Source organism: Manis javanica, chromosome 8, assembly GCF_040802235.1.
Source record: "Manis javanica isolate MJ-LG chromosome 8, MJ_LKY, whole genome shotgun sequence".
NCBI lineage: Eukaryota > Metazoa > Chordata > Mammalia > Pholidota > Manidae > Manis > Manis javanica.
The window spans coordinates 9,205,967-9,221,454 of record NC_133163.1 but is presented as its reverse complement, the minus strand read 5'-3'; the positions used below and the strand labels follow the sequence as shown (position 1 = coordinate 9,221,454).

The 15,488-nt window shown below is 50.7% G+C and overlaps 1 protein-coding gene and 1 long non-coding RNA gene across 3 annotated transcripts in view; one reads left to right on the top strand and one right to left on the bottom strand.

Moving 5' to 3' along the window:
- SYNE3 (spectrin repeat containing nuclear envelope family member 3) overlaps positions 1-10,449 on the bottom strand; it is a 105,329-nt gene extending 94,880 nt beyond the window's left edge. Inside the window, exon 1 of one of the 2 annotated variants that reach the window (XM_073241897.1) lies at positions 10,211-10,449. The gene's annotated coding sequence lies outside the window, so the exon portion shown is untranslated. The remainder of the gene's footprint in view (positions 1-10,210) is intronic. The other variant, XM_073241893.1, reaches the window with a different exon arrangement.
- A 3-nt stretch (positions 10,450-10,452) lies between these two features.
- Positions 10,453-14,139, top strand: LOC108399943 (uncharacterized). The gene is made up of 2 exons (XR_001853769.3): positions 10,453-10,919; positions 13,572-14,139. It is a non-coding gene; the product is annotated as an uncharacterized lncRNA (long non-coding RNA).
- The last annotated feature ends 1,349 nt before the right edge of the window (positions 14,140-15,488 follow it).

Here is a 15,488-nt window from a genome sequence, read left to right as displayed (position 1 = left end):
GTGTGACTCCCTAGTTAACAGACATCCCCAGTCAAAAGACAACAGGAACCTCACACAATCATGAAAGACAGGCACACGGGCCAACTCTCCAGTGATGACAAGCAGATGCCACCTGACACAGAGAGAAAAAGTCGGCAGGGTAGGCAGGGTCTGTTCACTGAAGTTCTGTTTGTTTCCTTCCTGGAGAATTTATGATCTGAGCACAGGGGTGGGGGAGCCCTTGATCTGAGAAGTCAAGGTCTGGGGCCAGTACCAGAGGGCCCCTCGATCTGCCAGGATGCCGGCCTGGAGGGCCCTTAGAGTCTGTCGTTCCGTGCTTACACACACTTCAGCCAAATCACATCCATGATTTTTGCCACATGTGGGGATGCTGTCATGACTGTTTTTTCTCATTAGCTTCTTAAAAAATCCCACCATTTAAACTTTGGCTTATTTTAGAAGGAGACTTCTTATCTTTACTTCAAATAGAAAACCAGGGTGAGGATCAATTGCCAAGTATAGACCATTATAAGGAATAAATACAATGACTATAAGTGCGGTTTATTTAACTCTATCTGGAGCTGCTGCGAGCTTGCGCCAGGGGGCTGCTCATAGTTAGCGGTGGGCCGGGGTTACAGAGCTGCCAGACCACAGAGCACCACACGGAGACCAAGTCCTCCTGACCAAGCCCAGCGGTTCTCAGCATCCTGTGCAGCAGGATCACCTGGGGAGCTTTTAAAAACAAGAGAAGTGGCCACAGGCCCAGAGATTCACCCACTGGCATAATGTGGAGCCCAGATGATTACAAGAACATCGAATAATCAGAAGGATGAAAAGAAAAAGACAAAAGGAAGTGGGAGAGGAAGCTGGCGGAGGGAGTTACGTTGCTCTGTGCAGCGAGCTGGGGACACCGATTTCACACTGTCGGTTTCTAGTAGCCTGTGGTCCAAACTCGGAGATCTGACCTTGTTTCAGCCCCTGGGCTGTACTGAGGAGGACCCCGAGGCTCAGGGCTGGTGACACTGACTAGATGACACTGACTTCTTTCCCATGGCCAATTCTATAAAAGAAGAAAGTCACCCTGGCCATTAGGGATGGTTGGGACCCTGGGAGGGAAACAAGTGATCAAGGTATGCGGTCTGCACCCTGTACCCCAGTAGAAGTGTCCTCCAAAAGGGGACAAGGCTCGCTGGGTTGACTCCAGCCCCTCTTGTGGCCATGCACCTGCCAGGGCCTGAGCCTTGGCCAAGAACACCTGAGCCAAGGGCTGACCCACCAGCAGCTGCGCTGGATTAGCTACTGTGAGCGCTGGGGGCAGAGGCAGGCCAAGTGACCCACACTGTCAGCAAAGTCACCTCCCAGTTAGTGAGCACCTGGGAAAAATGGGGAGTGCTTGGAGACGCTGGAAAGGGAAGAGGCCAAAACCAGGGGCATCTGCTTTGGGCTGGAATTGCTCACACATCCGATCACATCTGTGGCACACAGCAACCAAGCCGGTAAGGTATGGGCAGCCTCAATGAACAGGAGAGCTGTCCAGGCCTGTGGAGGGTATGTGATGTGCCAGATCACACTGCAGGTGACAGAGCCAGGGTCCCAGCCCAGGTCTGTCTAATTCCACTGAAAGCTGCCATCCTCACACCTCAGAGCCAGGAGCAGAGAGGTACTCAGCCAAGTAGAAAGTCTCTTTGCACAGGAAGACAGCTGTCACTTGCCCCGTGGGTGAAACTAACAACACTAATGACCTCTCAGCTCCAGGCAGGGATTTGTAGTATGCAAGACATGCTCACACACACCCAGCACATGTAACACATGTGTAGCACGTGTCCTCCCACTTAACTGAGAAGGAAGTTGAGGCCTAGAAAGACTGCCTTCTGACAAAATTAAAGGGTCCTTCCTGGGCCCCTCCCAGCCCCCTGAGCTTCCTTAGCTCAGAGCCATCACACCCCAGGATGGCTCAGTCTGTTTGAAATGCTCACCTCACCCACAGACTCCTCCCACTCTCAGGGCAGGGCGTGCCCCTGGAGTCCTGTGTCCCTCTCAGTCAGTGTCAGCTCCTTGAAGGAATGTGGCTGCCCGAGGCATACGGCTTCTAGGGCAGAAGGGCTTCTAGGGCAGAGGGGCCCAGATCCCAGCCCCAAACACATGTCCCTCTGGCTCCCAAACCGAAGTCGGCTCCACCTAGGAGCTGGATGAGCAGCCCCACTGCTTCCTAAGGGGACAAACGGAGGGACTTCAGGGCTAAGGAGCAAAGCGAGACTGGGCAGGAGCACCTGCCACACCACCCCCAGTCCCCAGCGCAGTCAGTTTTTTTTACCCAGAAGGAAATGGGGACAGCAGGTACCACAAGATGGAATTCCTTAAAAAATCCATTTTCTAAAATTACTTCTGAGCATTTATTAACGTTTGTAATTGTCAAAGCACTATGTTGTACACTGAAACCAGTATCATTCTGTATACCAATTATATTTCAATAAAGAATAAAATAATTTCTGAGCAAAGCTGAATAGGAAATCAGCAAACAGATAAATAGGCAAATTATGTAAGTCAGGCTCTCTTTCTGCCTAGTCCTGAGTAAGGGAATTTAACCTGGCAACCCCACTGGCTCACATCCAACCTACAAGTGCTGGCTGTGGTCACCAAGTTCCCAACAGCTAGTGAGCAAGCCGCAGACGGGGTTCCTTGGAACCCAGAGAGAAAAGGGTGCAGTCAGGATGGAGGGCTCCAGGGTGGATCCCACTCTAGGAAACCTGTGGCCACACAGAAAGAATTTCCTTGGAGGAATGACCTGGGTGTGAGAGCAACTGGGGTTTGCAGAGAAAGAGCTGGCTGCCTGGCGAGGAAGCCCAAGTTCCAGTCTGACTCACCATGGCCTGTCCGTGCACCCCAGCAGGGAAAGGCCAGCACAGGCTGGTGGTTACCTGCAGGAGCTCTGGGGCCAGCTGATCTGAATTCACCTCCCAACTCCATTGCTAAGTAGCTGAGGGTAGGTTCCTTAACCTCTCTGTAAAATGGGAATATCTGAGCATACCTCATATGCTCAGTCTTTGTAGGATAGAAAATGCAGAGACCATTTAGAGCAAGGCTGGTGGTCAGTAAGGGCTGAACTGATGCCCGCTGTGAGGATGAACTCTGCAGTGACTCTTAGATGGCACCTGTTCCCTGTCACTGTATTCATTCATGCTTTCCTTCATCCATAAATACATACTAAGCAGCTACTATGGCCAGGCTCTGGGGACAGAAAAATTCCTGCCCTCATGCAGTTCTAGGAGAGGAGAGAGAATATAAATCCAATTGCAAAAAATACCAAAAATAATTTTACGTAGTGTTAAGTACTAGAAAATAATGAGACAGGGAGACAGGACTGGGATGGGTTGGGAGCTACTGTGTGGTCAGGAAGGTCCCTTAGAGGCTGTAACTGTGAGGCGAGATCCCAATGAACAGAAGCAGCAGCCGCGGAGACACCTGGGGCGGGCACCCTTCGGGCAGAGAGCAGAGCAGGAAGAAAGGCCCAAGCAGGAAAGCTAGGTGTGCTCAAGAGAGAACGAATGATCATCAGATATGAGTCCCAGAGGGGCCAAGAGATGTGTGCAAAGCTCCAGGGCTAGCTTCCAGAGAACCTAGGAAAACGGACAGTCCTCCCAGAAGGCAGTCCCTCAAAGAGGGCCACAAAGGGAGGTGACATGTGTCACACCTCTCCCCAGCCTCAGGCCATGACTCTGGAGCCCACCTTTCTCCTGTATCCTGGAATCATTATCATTAATGATTAATCACTTAATCATATTAATCACTTCATTCAAGGGTGCTCTGAGCATCAACTCCCCTGAAGTTTGTAAGCTCCTGCTTTAAAGTACAAAAAGACTTTGAATAAAAAAATAACAACCTCTCTCTAGCTTGGATGTGAGAATGAAAACTGCTGTATCCTGGTCTTCAAGGAGGTCCCAGTGTAGAGGGGAATCCAACATTAAATATCATATTGAAGTGCAATGGAAAATGAAAACAGAAATCACCATCTGTAGGGGTGGCTGAGGCAGGCTTCTAGGAGGAGGTGTTGTCTAGCCAGGAGCTGTTGGTGGGGAGAAGCAGGGGTAACAGCTGGACAGTGGGCTGTAAGTGGGAAAGATCAGGGTTACTTTGGGACCAGAGTTAGCCCCCGTTATAGAAGCATCAAATGCCAGCTGGGCAGGCCAGGGACTTGGGGGAGCAAGAGGGAGCCATAGGAGGCAGATAAGCAGAGAATCACCTGCCTAAGTGACCTGCCCCCCTTTGCAGTGGGGGAAGGGTGCAGACTGAAGTGGTCAGACTCGAGGCCCCAAACACCCACCGCAAGGCTGTGGCTCTTGGAAGAGAACATCCAGACCTTCAGGCACCTTGCAGACCCCCTAACTCCAACCTCCCATTTTAAAGGGCAGGAAATCAAGAATCTCCCATGTGGAGGTCAAACGGGTCTGGAACTGTGGACTCCTCCCATCACCAAAGAACAACCAGCTCTTTGAAACAACCAGGAAGAGGCTACCCCAGTGGGTCAGCCTGCTGTATCATTTCAGCAAATGTGAATTTGGCAGGGGCTCAGCTGTTTTCAGACCTCAAATAAAGCTCCTGGCTTAGAGTCCAACCAGTGATGACAGTAGCTCCCCCTACTCCACCCAGTCCTTGGTGATGGCCGGCGGGGCCCAACCCTAAAGGCTGGACTCTCTGTTTCCCTCGAGCAATCATCACCGCAAATTGTGTTACATCACCAACGCTGACGCAACGGACTTTTAGGGTAGATGGTTCTAAGGGAAGGGTACTAGCCCAGAGGACACTGTCTAGATCCCAGGTAAGCTCCAAGGCACCTGAGATACTTGGGCCAGCCATTTCTGCTCATGGAGACTCAGTTTCCCCACAGGTAAGAAGAGAAGCTCAGATGAGATAACCTCTAAGGTTCCAGCTGGTTCTGGCATTTTCTTAGACTCCACTGCAGCTGTTGCTTCTGAATGCTTCTTGAACGCTGCACACACATGATCTCTCCAGGCACATACAGGAAGGGTTTGTTTCCCAGTCTCAGAAAGCTGCCTGACTTGTGCAAAGTTCTTTGTCATCAGAGCCTCACAGAAGCCCTGTCCTACAGGGAGGAACCACCAGCCCAGTCAGATAGGTGGGAAATGGGTTCACGGGCTCTGACTGGCCCCAGAGCACAGAGCAGGGCTGGGACCTGCCCCCAGACTCCACTGCCCAGGTGAACACATGGGCTGGGGTCCCAACGGCTGCCTCCATGCATGCAGAGCATCAGGAAACCACCACCAGGAGCAACAGTCCTGGGGTGCCTGGCTGTTTGAGTCCCATTGCCCTTGGTGGACAGCTCTGCAGAGGAAGGCCCAAAGAACACCTTCGATTGGGCAGAAAAGTGGTGGCCAGGAATCAAAGTGAGTGCTGAAAGCACCAGGGCCCAATGGGATGGGTTCCCACTATTCTCACTTCATTGCTGCCCTTCCTGCAGAGCAGGCTGTGTCCTAGGAGGCAGGTTTGGCAGTTGGAGCTGGCAGCCTTCAGAGCCTTGTGTGATCTGACAGCTGGGGAGACACCGCCCAATCACCCTGGACAAGGGCATGTCCTGAGGCCTCCCTCGCCAGGCTGGGCCGGGCTGCTGGGGGTCGCAGCTGCTGCGTGCACACCGCTCCACCGCTTACCTACCATGTGATCTGGAGCAAGGCATTTAACCTCTCGGAACGGGTTTGCCCAACTGAAAATGGGGATAAGCATGCTCACGGCACTAATACTTCGCAGATACGGAGCATGCAGAGTGGGAATGTAAGGAGCTGTCCTAAGAGGGCTCATCTAGGAAAGGAGACTCTAAATACTGCTCTTCTGTTTCTTTTGATGATGTTGTTGTTCAGGTAAATTCTGGAAGTGTGTGCTAACAGCCTGTTGTAGCTCTCTTTTGACTTTTTAAAATTAAAATGATCACACTAGTTTGACCCCCCCGATTTTCCCACCTTTCCCCAGGAGGAAGCTGTGGCCCTTGTACAGAAGTAGCACAGGTGTGACGGTGGTGTCCTTTTGAGAGTCACACAGGCGTGGCAGCCCAGAGCAAACTCCTCTGCCTGTGTCTCATGTTGACCTTGGTCGGGGCACTTCCTTCAGCCATGACACTAGCAGGTTGGTCCAGGTGACCTGAAGTTCCTGTCAGCTCCAACATTTCAGCATTTTCTGATTTAGAAGCAAAAATCCTCAGGGGAGGACTTTGAATTATCCTGTTGATAATCTGAGATCATAGAGTGTTAATGTCATTTTCTTGTGTGAACTTCAGAAGAGGGAAATTACTTCTCCTAAAGAAGGAGAAGTCATGTGTCTGTCATAAAACGGGATTTGTGGTTGTTTAATTTTTTAAATCCAGCCAGATTAACATTTGAATCTGTGGAAAGAAACATTTGAATCCATGGGAAGACTCTGATTTTCTAAGAGAGATTTGTGAAAATGTTCCATTTGATATATACAATGGAATATACAACTGACCCTTGACCAATGTGGGGGTTGGAGTGCTGACCCCCACACAGTGGAAAATCCTCATATAATTTTTGAGTCCCCCAAAACTCAACTCCTAATAGCCTACTATTGACCAGAAGCCTTAGCCATAACATAGTCAATGAACACAGATTTTGTATGTTATATGTACTTTACACTGTATTCTTACAATAAAGTAAGCTAGAGAAAAGAAAATGTTTTTTCAAATTATTGCAAGTCTCCAAAATTTTTTCTAATATATTTATTGAAGAAATTCTGTAAAAGTGGACCTACACAATTCAAACCTATTTTGTTCACAGGCCAACTATGTATTGTATGTAGATATTTGTAAATGATGAGCCATAAAAATATTTTAAAGTAATACCCACAAGCCCACCACTGGTCCAAAGAAACAAGATAATGGATCCCACTGCGAGTGGAGCTGGCCCTCTCTGATCCTGCACCTTCTGCCCCACCAAAGATAACCAGCCTGATTTTGCATTACATTCCATTGCCTTTTTTAACTTGCTTACATTGTTGAAACAGAATTTATGGATACAGGCTTGCATAAAACAAGCATGTACTTACAAATAAGTACAAGGTGAATTCCTTTGTAACAGCCCTCCATGGACTTCCCAGTGCCAATCCATCCCCTCAACATGATATCTGACTTTTAATTAAGGTAGCCAATCACCTTTTTGATTTTTGCCACCACTTCACCTGTCATGTAAGGATCACGCAACAACTTGTTTAGCGTTTGTGTGTTGGGCTTCGTAACTTCCTTAGTAGCTCTCTGCTCAGCGTTTCAAAGCGTTTCAGAGATGCTGGATGCCCTGGGCCAATTCTGCAGCCTCGAAATCCGGGCAGAGGTGCGGGCTCGGTACATTGTTACAGTTACATTAGGAGGATTAGTAATAATGAAAACCGTTATAACCCCTCTTTACAGCATGTCCCCATCCTGCTGGCCATTCTGCTGAGTGTTGTCTCCAATTGTCTCATTTATCTTTACAGCAACCCCTCAAGGGGATGTTGGGGCCTTTTCTCTCTTTTTCAGAAATGAAATAATTGAGGTTTTGACTGCAGGACTGTCCCATCTGCTTCCTAGCTGCTCATCCCCAGGCACATCAACCCTGAATCCTGAAGCCATGATTCCCTGGCAGGTGCCGAGTTAGCAAACACTTCTGTAACTTCCATCTGCTCCTCCCAGGTTCCTTTCTTGGTGGCCCTGGTGGGCTACTTTTACATGTGACAGCAGAAAGAAGCTCAGAATCTTTTTTATTCCCAGCAAATATCAATGTCTTAATGATGCCTGGCATCCTTCCTCATCTGTATTGTTCTGATGATTAACGTGCAACACTGTCCTCATATTGTTTGAGACAGGTTGTGTGGTGTAATGAAAAGCATCAAGTTAAAAGCCCTGAGTTCAAACCCTATCTCTACCATGCCCCACCTCTGAATCTGTCTCATCCGTAAATGAGCCTGCAGTGGCAGCCTGCCCTGCCGTCAGAATCATAAGAGGGGAGAGACAGGACATGCTTCGTGAAGAGCCTAGAGACTCACGGAGCCTCCCTGCAGGCCCCTCTCAAATCTCTGCCCGGATCATGGACTAGCTCGCTGGGCAGGTCCAGCTCTGAGGGGGATGATCCAGGGCCACCCCACAATTTGACAAACACCAGGATATCAAGGCAGAGAGGTAAAGGGCAGAGCTGGGGGAATGGGGGGGGGAATCAGGCCCCGACTGGGCCCTGTCACCCCGAACTGTGACAACTGCTCACATGGACTGTGTCTGGCACCACACACCATGGTGTTCATGGAACGCCTCCTTTGATGCTCACGGCGCTCTATGACACAGGCATCAGGGTTATCTCCCCTCTGGTGGGGAAGGAAATCAAAATTCTGCAAGGTGAAGTGACTGTTCCACAGCTAAGGCAGGACCCAGCCATCCCATTCCTAACCGCTGGGCAGCACCAGAGGCCCTGCTGCCCCCTGGATTCCCAGGGGCTCCACGATTCCGTGGAGGTTGTGCTGGACCAGCCCAGTCTTGCCCCCAGGGGCAGAGGTCATCCTGCAGCCCAGCCGGGATCCCCCAACAGTTCCCGCCTGTGGTTCCTGCATCACAAGCCGGAAGGGCCACCCAGGCATGGTCAGGTCTGCAGCTTCTCAAGAGTTACAAAGAAAGCACCTGGGCTGGACAGTTGTTCCACAGAGACGGAGGAGCTCAACCTACCCTGATGGGTGCCTGCGGGGACCAGCCTGCACCCGAGGCAGAAACCTGAGTCTGGACTGTCCCCACCACCTGCCAGGTACCACCACCAACTTTTCCCAGCCGCCTCCCCCCTCCAGCTGCCCTCCGAGGGGCCTCTCTGGCAGTAAATGATGCCCCGAGGTCAGCAGGCTTGGCACAGCTGTGGCTGTCGGTGGCCAAGCACAGTCCTGCTGAGGAATGTGCAGACCCACGTGTGTCAGAGCCCCGCTGGGGCACGGTTACAGGAAAAGGAGCAAACAGCCTGTTGGCAGGGGCTCACCCCTGCCGCCTCCAGGCTCCGGACCCCTGGGGGCTGGGGGCTGCCCTGCAGTGCAGAACGCAGGGCTGGGCACTCCAGGAGAGCCAGGTTCTGTTACTGGTTGTGCAGCTTTGGGGAAAACTCCCTCTCCCTCTTTGGGCCAGTGTCCTCTCTTCTCAGTGAACGAGAGGCTGTCCCAAGCTCAGAAGGGCACTGATTTTGTGACATGCTCCTGTTTCTGGGAGGACACTTTCCCCACTGTCTCCTCTATTCTCCTCCTATAGGCCAGGGCACACCCCCAGGGATGCCAGGCTCCCCCACTGGCAGCCCGTGGCAGCAGAAAGCCCCTCACTAGTGCCATGAGAAAGTTAACCCTTCATAAGGGAAAGAGACCTGAACCTGGGAGAGGGTTCCAAAGAAGCCACGAGCCAGAGCTTCAGGGCCAAAGTGATAATACTGTAGTATTCATTATCACCCACCCCAGTTCGAGTACCCTGCCCAAGAGTTTTGAAACAGAGGTCTACTGGCTATTTGGGGGCACCCACTGTCCCTGGGTTAACCACAGGGCCACATTCACCAGGTCAACTGGAGTCAAGATCTGCAGGCCTAAGGGGAGTCAGTATCCATTTGGGGCTCCCTCGGTCCCTGCAGATCTGTGGCTTCACTATGCCTCCTTTTAGAGATGTGGGATGAGGCTCAGAGAGGCTGAGCAGCTGCCCAAGGCTGCACAGCCAGGAGGTATCTGAATGAAACCGAGCCTGCCGCGTGGGACTTCCCCTCGACCCCGCCACACCGCCGGCTCTGGGTTCCCTCCAGTACTACTGGGCGAACTCGTGGTCGCCGGGAGCGCGTACTCGCGCCCGCGTTTACTGCTCAGGCCGAGGGCGCGCGGCGGCGCGAGCCCGCGGTGACAGGTCCGCCTGCCCCAGGCGGAGGCAGAGCGAAGGCTGGAGGAGGCGCCCCGGCCGCCGGCGACGCGCTGCCAGGGGCTTAGGAGTTTCTTCCTGGGGAATGAACCTCCGGGGTTGGGGAGCGGAAAGGGTCGGGGATTTCGCAGGCTGCAAGGAACGGTTGGTTTGGTTTAAACTAAAAATACCCGCCCGCCGCAGCTGTCACCCGGGCCCCCGCCCCAGCGCCGGGCGCGCCCCCTCACTGCCCTGGACGGTCGGCGCCCCCCGACCCCGGGGGAGGCCTCAGGGCTGGGCCGGGGGCTGAGGCCCCGACCCGCCCGGCCCCCTGCCACTCACCCGGCCCGGAGGTGCAGGAGCGCGGCGCCGCGGGCAGCTCCGGCCGTGCCGCCCTCCTCCTCCCCGCGTCCCGGCGGCTCCGGAGAGGGGCGGGGCCGGGGCGGAGCCCGGACACCCGCCCCCGCCCGGGTCCCCGGGGACCCGTCGCTGGAGGCGCCTCGGGCCCCCGCCACTCCGGCCCGGTCCAGGAGGGACGCTCCCGGCTGTGCGCGCTCTGCGGGGGCCCCCGAGTCGACACCAGCCCGGCGGTGCCCGACGCAGACCGCCCCCTCCGGGGGAGGGAGCCCCATCCCTGCTCCCCGCCCGGCCCCCAGGGTGCCCTCTGCGCCCCGAGCCCCGGCCCCTCCTCCCGCCTGCCACCGCCCCGGTCTCATCCTTGCAGATGGCGCGGAGCCCATCTTCCCTGGGGAAAGTTAGATCTAGGGAGGGAGTTCCTCTGGGGTCCAGACTTGAGGAGAGGGCTGTGGAGCTGGCAGGTGTTGCCCTCTCAGAGCCGAGGTTGGGGCAGAGGCAGGGGCACCCCTCCCCGAGGCTCGAAATACAAGAAGGAAGTGACACCCATCAGCCAGCCAGACAGTGAGGGCGCCCCATCCGGCCCCTCCCACCCACGGTTCGCGAGCCACCGCGCAGGGGACCTCTGGGTGCCAGGCTAGGTTGGGAGACCGCCAGGATGACGAGCGGCGGCGATGGGCGGTGAGCCACAAGAAAGGTGAATCCCACCCCTAATCTGAACCCCCTACGATCCTGAGGCCCAAGGATCTGCTCCCTTTCTCTCCAGGAGCCCCTGCCCACTAAAGACTCATCCTCCCAACTGTCCGCCAACCCCTAATTCAGCGACTCCACCACCTGTTTCACCTTGCAGGAGAAAGTCTAAATCTTACCTTTCCGTGCCTTTGTCTCCCAGTGCCTTCAAGACCTTTGTCCTCAACCCCAGCCCAGATCTTCTACCCTAGTCCAAGCTCTTCCTGGGAGTAATTACAGGTGCACAGGGTGGTTTCACCTCCTTAGGATGGGGATGAAAGCCGCTAAGGGAAGACACAATTTGTTGAACTCTGTACCATGCAGGCTCCAGTCTTTACAATTTAGGTGTGGCTACACCCATTTTGCAGATGAAGAAAAAGAGGCAGGGCTTGAAGAGTTAAGTAACTCACCTAAATCTAATTCTTCCCAGAGGGTATTTTTCATCAGTGTTCTAAGAGAAAGTTTAAGTTGTAAAATAGGACCAGATAGTAACGGTGTGTGTGTGTGTGTGTGTGTGTGTGTGTGTGTGTGTGTGTGTGTGTGTGTGTGTGTGTGTGTTCCCAATTGAGGGCAAAGCAGGATACCAAAACCCAAAATTAGCACTGGGGTAGACTTAGCTTGATTTAGAATGCCAGAGTGCCAGCCACACCCCCTTAGTGCCCATTCATTAAGATATAGTCATTAAGAGTCATAGGAGATACACACAAAGCGCTTCTCCCATCCTTGCCCTTTACTGGCTCTAGGTGTCCTATTATGTTTCTCATTATCACCCTGACTCCATTCGAAGTTAGGCCTTGGGGTGACACCAGCCAAGCTGAAGGTGCAGAGGGCGATTAGCCATTATAACTAAAGACTACTTGGGATTTGGATAATGCTCTTTGCTTTTCCAAATGCTTTCATGTGGGTCTCTTCATTAAATATCTGCAAAGATACTCCAGGTAGTTAGGAAAAGCCTAATTAGTTCTGTTCTATGGAGGCAAGTAAGGCATAAACAGGTCAGGTGATTGCACAGTGGTTTAAGATGGCCCTGGCAAGGTTGCTAGAAGGACGGAAGTCAGTTTCCTACAGTAAGGGATGCCCTGTTGCAGGTAGGAGTAAAGAGCTCAAGCTCTGGTGTCAAATTGCCCAAGTTTGCAACTTTCAGCTTGTTACTCATCCTTGGTTTCCTTTCTGTTAAATGGGTCTAATAACAGGAATTTATGTTGAATGGTTTTATGCCTGGTATTATGAGTACCCAGCTCATGTGAGCTGTTCTGGGTGTGGTATGCCCACTAGTTTTTGGCATACAGCTATCCAGCCCTTCATCAAACATTTCCTGAGCACCTACTGTGTGTTAGTCCCTGGGAATATGGAGAACAGGGCAGTGTTGTGCACAGAAATGAACTGTCCCTCTCATGTGTTGCAGAGCTTCAGAGCTGGGCAGCCCAAATTCCAGGCCAGCTCTGCTACTTAACTGAGTGAACCTTAACAAGCCATGTAACATCTTTAGAACCTTGGTTTTCTCATCTGTTAAGTGGGGATAACAACAATATTTCACAGATGAGAATATATGGGGTAAAAATATTTCATAAACTGCAAAATACCATGCAGATATTAGTATCTTTGTTGTTCCTATTGTTCTTATCTTTAGTTTTACAGGGCTTGGTTCTTCTCAGAACACTTTCCCAATACTTTCTTAAGGCTGACAAAAAAGACAGGGCCTTATTTTTTGTTAATTCTAGGGCAGGCTTTTGCCATTCCACTGTAGTCCATCCAGAAGGGGAAACAGTTAAGTAGGCAACGTAGAAGAACAGGGGAGGGTGTGAAGTCTTCAACTCATCTTCAGCATTACCCACTGCTCCAGAAAGCAGAGGAAATGAAACTTATCTGGAAAGAAAATGCTGGCACAGGATAGGGGGAGAGCCCTCCTGTCGTCTCTGGAATTGAGCACAGGAAACCCCACCCTGAGGCCTACCTTTCAGAAGTGGCCCCGGAGAGGGAACCACAACCAGGCCCTAAAATTATGCCATCCGGAAATTCTGACTCATTTGGCAGTAGGGGCTGTTTGTGCAGCACCACAAAATGTCTCCCAAAAAGTGAAATTCTTACTGCTTTTTCCCCACGTGTGTTCCCTGCACCACTCACAGGGAAGCAGGGGCTGATTTAATAAGCCTGGGGAAACGTCTTGGGTCTGTTTCACATTTGCAGTTGATTAGCCGTTTTCAACAGGGATCCTGTACCAGTCTGATTTGGTAGGTGTGATCCTTAGCTGTTTGTGTGTTTGGTCCCCGCAGGAAGCATAGAACAAAAGCTAGAATGACTCTTATGGCTTATCTGACTCCTTGTTGTAGGAATGGGTAAATTGAGGCAAGAGGGCAGAAAGGAGGGGCCGTGCCCAGGGTCCCTGGGTGGTAATTGGTGTTCTGGACATTTATGTTCCCATTTCTCTGCCCCTAGCCTGGCTTTCTTTCCCCTTAGTGATGACTTAAATAAGTGCTATTGGCTAAGCAGAGATGAAAAACTCACACTGGGGTGGCCGTTTCTAGGGTGCTTCATCAGACAAGTCCTGATCCGGGCGTGGAGACTGGCTCTCCTCCTGGCTCTGCTTTCAGCTTCTTTCTTTATTTTCTTTTTTTGCCAGTTCTCCAAGAGTGAGTCTGTTCCACTCCAGGTTGCCATGTGCTTGCAGGGTGAGCACATCCACCAGCCCGGTTAGTGGTGAGGAGGATGCCTTCCCCCTGGCCGTGGCCACCCAGTGACTGAGCCGGGCCACCACTGCTGCAGGGCCAATGAGCTGCCTCAGACGCAAAGTATGGGAAGCAGAGTCATTCAACATATTCTTCTAGACACACGAATTGTGCTGCTTTTTGTAAAATAAAAATATGAAGTGTGTTGGAAGCATAGGACCAGATCCTGGGAAGACTGGGTTCCCGTCCTTGTTAATGCCGCTAATTAGCTGTGTAACTGTGGGTCACTTCTGAGTTTCTGAATCTGAGAAATGAGAGAATTGGCAGAGATCATTTGTAAGTTCCTCCTCCCAATTTTAGAAACGATGTAAATCTTGATTGTGTTAGACAATAACATCATTTAGCATGACTAAACGTTGGTCTACTCCACAGAATAAGTACTAACAGACGCAAAAAGTTAAGGTGCAATCAACAAACTTCACTCCTAAAAAATAAAGTCCTTCTAAAAGAGGCTTTCTCCTATCAGTGGTCAACCCAATTGACTCTTTCTTTTGCAAAAATTAAACATTTGCTTCTGAGACAATTGTAGATTATGTAGTTGAAATAAATTACATGGCAAGATCCCCTGTACCTTCTACCCAGTTTTTTCCAATGGTACCTAAGTTTGCAAAACTATATAATATCACAACTAGATACTGACACTCAGGCCTTCAAGATACAGAGCCATTTCCATCACTGCAAAGAGCCCTCTGCTGTTCCCACCCTTGCTCTGATCTCCTCCCAACCCTTGCCAGGCATTACTCTGTTCCCATTTCTACAATTTTGCTGTTTCAAGAATATAAATAGAATCATAAAGTATGTAACCTTTGAGGATTGGCCATTTTCACTCAGCATAATTCACTGGTGATTCAACCAGGTTGTTGCTGTGTCAAGTTCACACCTCTTTATTGCTGAGTAGTATTCCACAGTATGAACAGACCAGGTTTGTCTAGCCATTTACTTGCTGAAGGACAACTGGGTTTTTCCAGTTTGGGGCTATGATAAGTAACACATTTAGTGCTTTTATTTATATTTAGTTATATATAAACCTTTAGTACAAGTTTTTGTGTCAACATGTCTTCACACTTTTAAGTTTTAACTATTGGTTATTGTGCTTATATTACCACACCCTCAGTTTTTTCCCTACTTATTTATAGTGATACCACACTCCAAGGATGTGTAAGTGTTTAGTAATTGCCCGAGACTGGGCCGTGAATTGTGGAAATCCAACAAAAGCAAGCTACATGCCTACCATCAGGAATTTACAATCTACGGGACAAGCAATATTAAGATGGAAATACTGAACTCACATTGAAATTACAAGACGACACTGAATGTCATCGAATGCTAGACTGCGTGGCACAGAACTCACCCTTAGAGGAACCCAGAAAGAGGACAGAGGTGTGAAGGCTGAAGTGTCTAAGAAAAGGCATTCTGGATAAGGCAGAATGTGAGCGCACAGTCTGGAATGTTGGAGAATAATAATGATATTTGACATTTATTAAAATATACTAACTTATTTATTCTTATACTAACATATTTAATCCTCAACCCCACCTTTCAGGGTAGCTACTATTATTATCCAATTTTACGAATGAGGGAACAGAAAGAGTAATAATTTGCCTGACGTCACACAGCTATCATGTGACTGATTTAGGACACAAAGCCAGGTACTCTGGCCTCAGCCCACACTCTTAATGGCTACATATTCTGTCTGGTAGCCATAGCTGAGGACCATTTTCTGGTCATGATTAGATTCCAATCCATTTCTTCAGTTATGTTTTTACCCAGAGCTATGTGGAACCCAGAATGTTAAACTCTGGCTTCATTAA